This window comes from Rousettus aegyptiacus, unplaced genomic scaffold (assembly GCF_014176215.1).
Source record: "Rousettus aegyptiacus isolate mRouAeg1 unplaced genomic scaffold, mRouAeg1.p scaffold_m13_p_2, whole genome shotgun sequence".
Lineage (NCBI taxonomy): Eukaryota > Metazoa > Chordata > Mammalia > Chiroptera > Pteropodidae > Rousettus > Rousettus aegyptiacus.
In genome coordinates, this window is record NW_023416295.1 from 169,155,370 (window position 1) to 169,163,964 (window position 8,595).

The following is an 8,595-nucleotide window of genomic DNA, read 5'->3' on the forward strand; positions in this document are numbered from 1 at the left end:
GCATCATGAAGGAAAAAGGACATACGATACGGAAAAGGGCACAGCAGCGAGGCTTCTGCCAGCTGCGAAGAACCAAAAACCACTGAAAGCGGCTGAGCAGTGAGACGTGGAACCCGGGGACGGGGCAGCACTGGGTGAGTCACCAGGGTCTCGGCCTCATCGAGAACCACATGCTTCCCCGCCTTCTGCTCTGACAGCTCAGAATGTGGGTGATGTTGGTCGAGGTGGCTCCAGATGTCACGGGCGGAGGACAGTGTCCGGAGGTTGAAAGGATACCTTTCCTCCCAAGGGTGTCTCACTGGCCAGACTGAGTGTGTGTGACCCTTCTAAGCCGATTGCTGGAAAGAGGGAACTTGCCATGAGCACACCCTGCCTTCTTGAACTGCAGACAGGAGTCTATTCAAGATCAGATAACTCCAAGCTCTTTGGCTCTTGGCTCTTGGGGTCGATCTCTATTGTTTGGTGTTTCTGTTTACTCTCCCCCATGGTGGCTTGTGTCTTTGTGCATTTAGTGATTTTCAATTATGGGCTTATGTGTGGAAGGATGTGACTTTGTGGAAAGTCAACACATGGTTTAGCAAAAAAAAAAAAAAAAAAAAGTGTCTTCTACAAACGGTTAACTAGAGTTTGGTGATAAACAGCCATTTGGGGTCCAGCTGCCCCATTGCTCCTCCTGGTGACTGGCTAAGTTTGTGTTTGTAACAAGTCACATAATTGCATGTCCATGTGCTCTCTCTGTCAGCATGGCTGCCTGGAGGGAAACCATGGAAAACAGGAACTCAGAGAAGGGTGCTCTCTCCCCCGATACTCTGTGCCGTTCAGGGCAATCCAGGCCCGCCCTTACCAGAGATTCAGGATTAGGTGTGCACAGAACAGAGCTTCACCACCAAGATGGCCATTCCCACCCCTCGAAGAGCTCTCACTGGTGGTTTCCGTCTTTGGGCTTCGCCTCTGACCATATTTCCAGGGTCTCCACAACCCAACACAGGCCTTTTCCTATTCCTTCTCTTACCCGAGACCTCAGACCCTAACCCTAACCCTCCACTGCCTTCTTCCTGCTATACCAAGAAAGTCCCCAGACCTTTGAAACTTAGTTATGCAGAGCAAGTTTCTGGAGGAAAGCAGGGGCCTCACCTTTCACAAACGAAGAAGAGCCGGCAGATCTCCCCAGAGGTCAGAGCCGAAACAGAGATTTGGGTTTCAGAGTGAATGGAACTCTCTAGCGGAAATGCAGCTTGAGATGAGCCGAGGGCACAGATGAGACAGGCAGAAAAAAAAAAAAGAAACGGCAAAGGAAAGATCGAAGAAAATCGGAACGTGTGGCATCCTAGAGGCCAAGGCACAAACATGCGTCAAGTACTCGACATTCGACAGCACTAAACTCTGCTTCCGCAGGGCTGCAAGGCGCCCCTGGCTTCGGCGACCCGGGCATGCTTGTTGGACTCAGGAGAAGCAGCGTTCAGGGAGCAGGTTTCCCTAGGCTGCGGAGTCACTGGGGCGGGGGGGTGAGAAACAATGGCGGCGAATGCAGACAAGACCCTTTAGAGATGACAGGCCTCTCCTCTGCCCGAGGACGTGCCCGCTGACCATCCCGCTTAACGCTGCAGCCTGCTCTCCTCTCACCCACTCGGTGCCCTTAAATGGCTCTACCTCGTTTAGCCACAGCGCTGTCCCCTTCCCGAACACTGTATGCATTCCATTCTTTACTAAACTAGCCTGGTCCTTGTAGGTCACACGTGAGACTGTAAAAGTCCCAAAGGCAGAGAGGCTCATCTGTTTTGTTCACCGGTAGATTTTTCCTCAATGCCTAGAACAAGGGATTGGCACCCAGTAGGTGTTCGTTCAAAAATATTGGTTGGACAAACAGACGAATGAATGAATGAATGAATGAATGAATGAGGAGGAGAAGGTTGGGGCTTGAGAAGACTGTGAGGGAAAAGGAGAGTTTTGTTTTTAAAGATGGCGGCAGCCTGGTTATGTTTATGGCTGAGGGAAACTCTTGGTTTAAAAACACAGGAGGGAGAAGTGGGACTTGGTGGCTGGAGGTCTTAGACACGCGGTGTCCCAGAGCATTCTCGGAGAGAAAGTCTGGTTCGGGGAAGTTGGGAGAGGTGTCACGTGGGCTGGGAGGGTAGGTTCATGGAGCATCTTAAACAACTCTGAAGGGCTCCGAGTTAATGCTCTGGATAATGGAAATCCCAGGGTTGATTTTTTTTTTTTTTTTTTTTTTAAGCAAGGGAGTGACAGGTCACTCTGGTGACAACTCCAGAGACACCACATCGCACAACTCAGGAGACACCATTCACAGTTTGATAAAACACATGTGAACGGTGCTCCCGACAGCTGTGTGACATGGCGGCCCTGTGAGGAAAGGGGGTGCTGACAGGGGTGCGAGGCAGGCCCGTCCAATGAGACGCTCTTGGAGACGTAATAAGGCCTGACTAAGGGGTGGCAGAAGGAACAGGTGGAGAGCTACAGAAGCCTGAGTTTTTGCCAAGAGGAGAATTAATACAAATTCAGACCTAACAGCGGATGGGAAGGTAAGAGGGTCAGAAGTACCGAATGTAGATCATTCATGGAAAGAGCTTCAGGACAGGAGCTGGCTGTGCTGAGATAATAAACTGAGATAATAAACTGAGTTGCATTTGCCAAGAAACAAGAGGAAGTCCGCTTAGATACCATAATTTTTTTTAAAAATATGGTTGCAGATAAATTCCCAGACATGACCCATAAAAGGAATTCATTACTTATCCAAAAAAGGATTATTGAAAGAGTCTGTGACCTTTGAGGTTCATGTAGGGAGGTCACCTATGCCCTACTGAGATCATCTTCGGTGCCTTTACATTCCTATTTAAACCAATTCCATCCTGTCCACTCTGTTCAATTCAACTACGTTCTAGTCCATTTCAGCAGATGTTAATGGAGCATTTACAACCCCTCAGCACCACAGATAAAAAAAAAAAAAATGGCATGGTCCCTGCTTCTGACTAGTTGTCAAGCTCACAAGGGAGGCAGAAATGCAAGCGACTATGACGGAATGTGAGAGAGGCAAAAATGGAGGTTCCGGGGGCCACTGACGGAGGGCGGAGGCAGGAGAAGGTCGGGAGGGGTAAGGTTCCTTCTCGTGCTGAGTTTCCTGTGGAGATGACACATCGGTGAGTTTTCCTTGGTCATCTTTCTTCCCAAAGTCCCAGGAACCAAAAAGTGCAGGGAGGGGCAGGGGTACAGGGAACTTAGCACTTCACATTAACTCCTAAGATCCCTTACTGTGCTCAAAGTCACAAGAGATAGCATTGGCCTCAAGCCAGCCAGTAACTGGCTGTGACCTTAGGGTGCCACTCACTGCCTGCGAGACTGGAAGTGGGGGTGTAGGCCAAGCCCTATGCGGAGGCCTTCTTGACAGCCCGGTACCTTCCTTAGCTAGTCAGGCCAATGAGAGGCTCCCAAGGATGATGAGTCAGAGGGCAAAAGACCTCACCTCCAAGAAGGCTTCCCAGATATCCCTTTTCCTCTGCTTGAGTCTCCATACACGCCATGATCCAGCTCAGGTGCGCCTCCTCAGAGGAGCCTCCTCCTCTGACCTCCCAGCAGATGCGCTTCCGGTGTCCGCTGTGAGTGGGGGCTCCTCGCAGCGCCTTGTGGGGAGAGGTTTGCATATCATCCTCCTTAGATTGTGAGTTCCCTGTAAACGGGCACTGGGCTTTACTCATCCTCAGGTTCCATTACCTAGCACATTGCAGGTGCTCAGCTGAATGAATAAATGAGTGAATAAATGAATGTATGTCAAACTTTTATATCCTCCTTCACTTCCCGAAGCCAGCGTCTCTGCACCCTTGCCTCCCTAGGTAGAAGTCATCCTTCTTTTCTTCATACTCTCCTCAGATGCTTTTCGAATATCAACTACAGAACAGGGTCAGCAAATGGTCTCCGTGAAGGACCAGATAGTAAATACGGCTTTGCAGGCCATATGGTTTCTGTTTCAATTACCCGACTTCAGCACAAAACCATGAATAAATGAGCATGGCTATGTTCTCATAGAACTCTTTATGGACATTGACATTTCGCATTATTTCCATATATCACAAAATACTTTTCTTCTTTTGATTTTTCCAACAATTTAAAAAATTTAAAGCCACTTTTAGTTCAAAAGCTGAACAAGAACAAGCTGTAATCCATATTTGGCCCGTAGCCCATTGTATACCAACCCCTGCTATAGAATTTATTAAGATCTGATTGCTAAGAACGCTTATTTTGGTCTCTCCTGTTATTCTGTGAAGTGAATGGACTAATCAAGAACACAGCCTTGGTGGTGGGGGGGGCGGTGCGGGGGGGGGGGGGGGGAGAAATGCGCCTCTATTCAAATTCTTATTCCAGACTCCCTCCCTCCCTTCCTGCCTTCCTTCTCAAAGTCCCCAGGCAGGCCCGACAGGGCCAACAGGGCCGGAGGGGCCAGGACTGAAGCAGAGAGGGTGTGTTCCTTACCTAGGGCTGCCATGGCAGAGAATCAACAATGAGTCGGCTCAGAACAGCAGTTTATTGTCTCACAGTTCTGAAGACTGGAAGTCCAAAATCAGGGCGTCCGCAGGCATGCTCTCTCTGATGGCTCTAGGGGAGAATCCTTCGTTGCCTCTTTTAACTTCCGGTCTTTGCCAATAATCCTTGGTGGTTCTCGACTTACGGGTGCATCACTCGAGTCACACGGCTGTCTTCTCTCTGTGTGCAGTCACATCTTCCTCTCTCTGCGTACGTCTCTCTGTCCTCCTTTCTCTTTCAGAGAGGCACCAGTCATAACCTCGTTTTTACCTGATTATCTCTGTAAAGATTCTATTTTCAAGGGAGATCACATTCTGAAATACTGGGGGTGGGGACTTCAACATGTCTCTTTTGGGGGGGGGGGGCAAAATTCAATCTCATAATATAGGTGTCATAGCAGGGTCGGAGCCCAGCAGGGAGGTGGGCTACATGCTGGTGGGTGAACAATTATGTAAACACACTAGAGATAATAGTCTGGATTCTCATAGCCAAGAGGAGAGGTACAGAGAAATTCGAGAGGAATGAAACGGACAACCCAGTGTTTTTGGATTGGAAGTGCGAGTATCTTATTCAAAATGATAGATATGGAAATACATATGGCTGTAACTAGGTATGTCCATTCGTTCATTCAATCATTGCTTATTTATTCATGTCCAGGCTCTGGCCACTGAGAGGACCTGAGGGCAGTGACACCCCGGCAGCAGTGAGCTCCGAATGCCACTCTTCACTAAAAGGAAGCAGAGCTCCTTGGAGAGACGCTTAAGCCCAAGGCTGGGGCGTGAGAAGTCCGAGATAAGATGGGAGTATTTCACCATATCTGAAAATCAGGAAGGCCTTAATGAATGACGGGGATAGGTCAAAAGGACACAGGAGCCGATTTTAAGGAGCTCTCATTGGCCAGACCTTGAGTGATTCAAACATCCAAACAAATAATGATAGGAATTGACTGCAATCCATTTAATAAAATAGGACTCCATTAGTCCACATGGATTAAAGTGTATAAAAACCTGGGGAGGAAAAAAGCTCTTTCTTATAGTAGAATGCCAACTCATAAATGTAGACGGGATATTGCAGTTAAAAAGTTGGAGTTCTTTGTATCACCTTTAACTATTTCTGTATTTCGAAATTGTTTCAGAATAAAAAGAAAAAGAAAAAAAATGCAGCGTTAGCACAGATGGGTTACGTTACTTTTGCCAACTTATTTCACCTTTATGCCTTAGTTTCTTTATTTGTAACACGAAAATAATAACAAATATCTAAAGAATATTGTGAGAAATAGAAAAAATCACGTGCATAAAGCGTGTGAACCAGTGTCCATAATGTAAGTGCTCAATCTGTGGTCGTTATGAGTGTTATGTTCTCGTCAATATTTCACTGGGTTTTATAGACTCTAAACTATCGTTCATTGTGAGACACGTTATGGTTTTATATGCCACTTGGAAAATAAAAACATGGCCGAATAAATTGACAAAGTGATTCTTCTCACTTAGAATTTTTAATGCTTATCGGGAGAGCTCTTTTAGACTTATTCGAATGTAGATTTAAAAAAAAAAAAATCCTATGTCGCTCTATCGATTACGCAAAAAGGAAATTATAAGTGAAACGAATTGGTCGAAGTTGGCGGGAGACGTCTTCGCATTTGGAGACAGTGCTCCTGAACTGTTCGATTCAATGTCTCGGGTTTTCTTTTACTCTCTCTTTTAACCCGGAAGTCTAAATTCTGCATTTTTAACAGCACCTCAGGAGTTGCAGGGGGTCTTGGACCGTAATTTCAGAGTCGGATATGGGGTCACCCAAACCATAATCAAGTTGGAATGAATAAGCAGAACGAAGTCGGCTCGTGAACGATGCTAGTATCAGAAAGCCTTTGAGCGGCAGTTTGTTTAATTGAAGCATTTGAGATGCGACCAAGCATAAAACGATTCCCTACAAGTCAAGTTCAAAAACAGGCACAATTCAGTATGGTTGTTCCCTAATAATTTAAATATAAGCACTATGTGATCAGCAATTCCCGTTCTGAGTATACGCCCAAAAGAAGCAAAGCAGGGACTTGAACAGACATTTGTGCACCAATGTTCACAGCAGCATTATTCGCAATCACCAGAAGGTGGAAACAACCCAAGTATCTATTTATAGATGAGTAGATATATAAAATGTGGTGTATCCATTCATGGAATATTATTAAGCCTTAAAAAGGAGGCAATTCTGACACACGCCACAACACGAATGAACCATGAAGGCACTACATCAAGCAAAATAAGCCGGCCAGAAAAAGAAGTGTATAATTCCACTTCTGTGAGATACATAGAGACAGACAGTAGAAAGGTGGGTACCAGGGGCCGGGGGAGGAGGAGCGGGGTCTTAGTGTTTAATGGGGACAGAGTTTCAGTTGGAGTTGATAGAAAAGTTCTGGAGATGGACGGAGGTGATGGCTGCCCAACGTGAACGTCCTTCATGCTGCTGAACTATAGACTGAAAAACGGTAAAAATGGAAGCTTTTATGTTACGTACTTTTTACCACAATTAAAAAAAAAAACAGATGCAACTAATTCACAGTGAGAGAATCAGAGGAGTGATTACCTTTGAGGGATAACGACAGGGAAAGGGAACCAAGGAGGCTTCTGGAGTCTAGACTGTTCTATATTTGATCTAGTGGTGGTTAAATGGGGATATAGATTTATAAATATTCACTGTGCTGTGCACTTAAGATTTGTGTACTGAGGGTATATGGACATTTTTTAAAAAATTAAAGGCAGATACAGTAAATTTAAATGTAAGTACTATACAATCAACTTTTAAAGAATTTTTTAAAAAATCCTCTTAGCTCCAGGCAGAGAGGAGCTGGGCTCCTTGACTATTGAGACAGCTGTGCAGGTGCCAGAGCTGAGAAAAGGAAGCCTCCTGTGAACCTGAGGGGACCCACAGAGTCCCCACCCTGTCACCAGGGCCACGTAACCGCCCCATCTCCCCTGTGGGCTCTCACGTCCATGTGGAAGCCTCCCTCAGGACCATGGTTAAGCTCTTCTGGTTTTATTTTTGTTTGACTTACTGTTATTGCTTGCTTGTTTTTATACCATGGCAATTTTATTTATCAAAGTCGAACGTGGTTAAATTCTGATATCTCATTTTCAGTTCACCTCACGGCTGAATCCTCATCACACAAGGCGCCCGGAAGCTGAGGTGCCCCTTTGCCCACCTGGGAAAGGGCGTTATGACCCATTCACTGTCAGGAGCTCAGCTGAGCTGGGAGAGGCCGCTGACCTGCCAGGTGTGGGGGTGGCCGGTTAACGCACCGAGACACAGAACCGCAAGGGTCAAGCCTTAATCGTGGCGGTGGGGTGATCACGAGTGTAAAACCCAAGAAAGCCCCAACACCCCCGTTTTCCATTTCCCTCCCTTTCCCTGGAGTCCGGGGAAGGCGCGAGGAGAGGGCGCGCAAGGGAAAGTGCCGGATGCTGCGTCAGAGGGGGTGGCGCAGGCGCCTGGCTTCCCTTCTGCTCCGACGAGGAGGCGAGGAGGCCTCGGTATAGAGGCGCCGAAGGGGCCCTCGTCCCGAGGCCTCAGGGAAGAGGCCTAGGAACACGGGACAGGGTATGGCCAGCCGGGGGCCTGAGACCCTGACCCCCAGGCCCTCAGTCAGGGACTGCCGGGCACCGTGTGTGGCCCCAAAGGCCCGTCGGGGAAAGCTTTGCTTCTGCCTGCGGTCAGGCCTGAAAACCACCCTCAGGTGTGGGACCGGGAGCCGGACTTCTCGCAGTGTGGGTCTCTTGCCCTCTCTTGGTGGGCAGTGGGGGCTGGGCCTTCGCTTGGGGCAATGAAATGGGGTTCCCTGGCGGGAGAAATCCCCCAGCGCCCTGTCGGATCGTCTCAGGCCCCAAAGCTCCAGGCCAATGATGGGCCACACGGACAGCAGGAGAATACCACCCACCTTGACCCCTGGAAGGGCCTCGCTCCCCCGAACCAGGTTCCAGATGACTGGGCCTGGGCAGGGCCCCTCCCGGGGTCCCCAGCCCTCAGCCTGGCCAGCACACAGAGGAGTGCAGGGAGGACGATCTGGGGGGA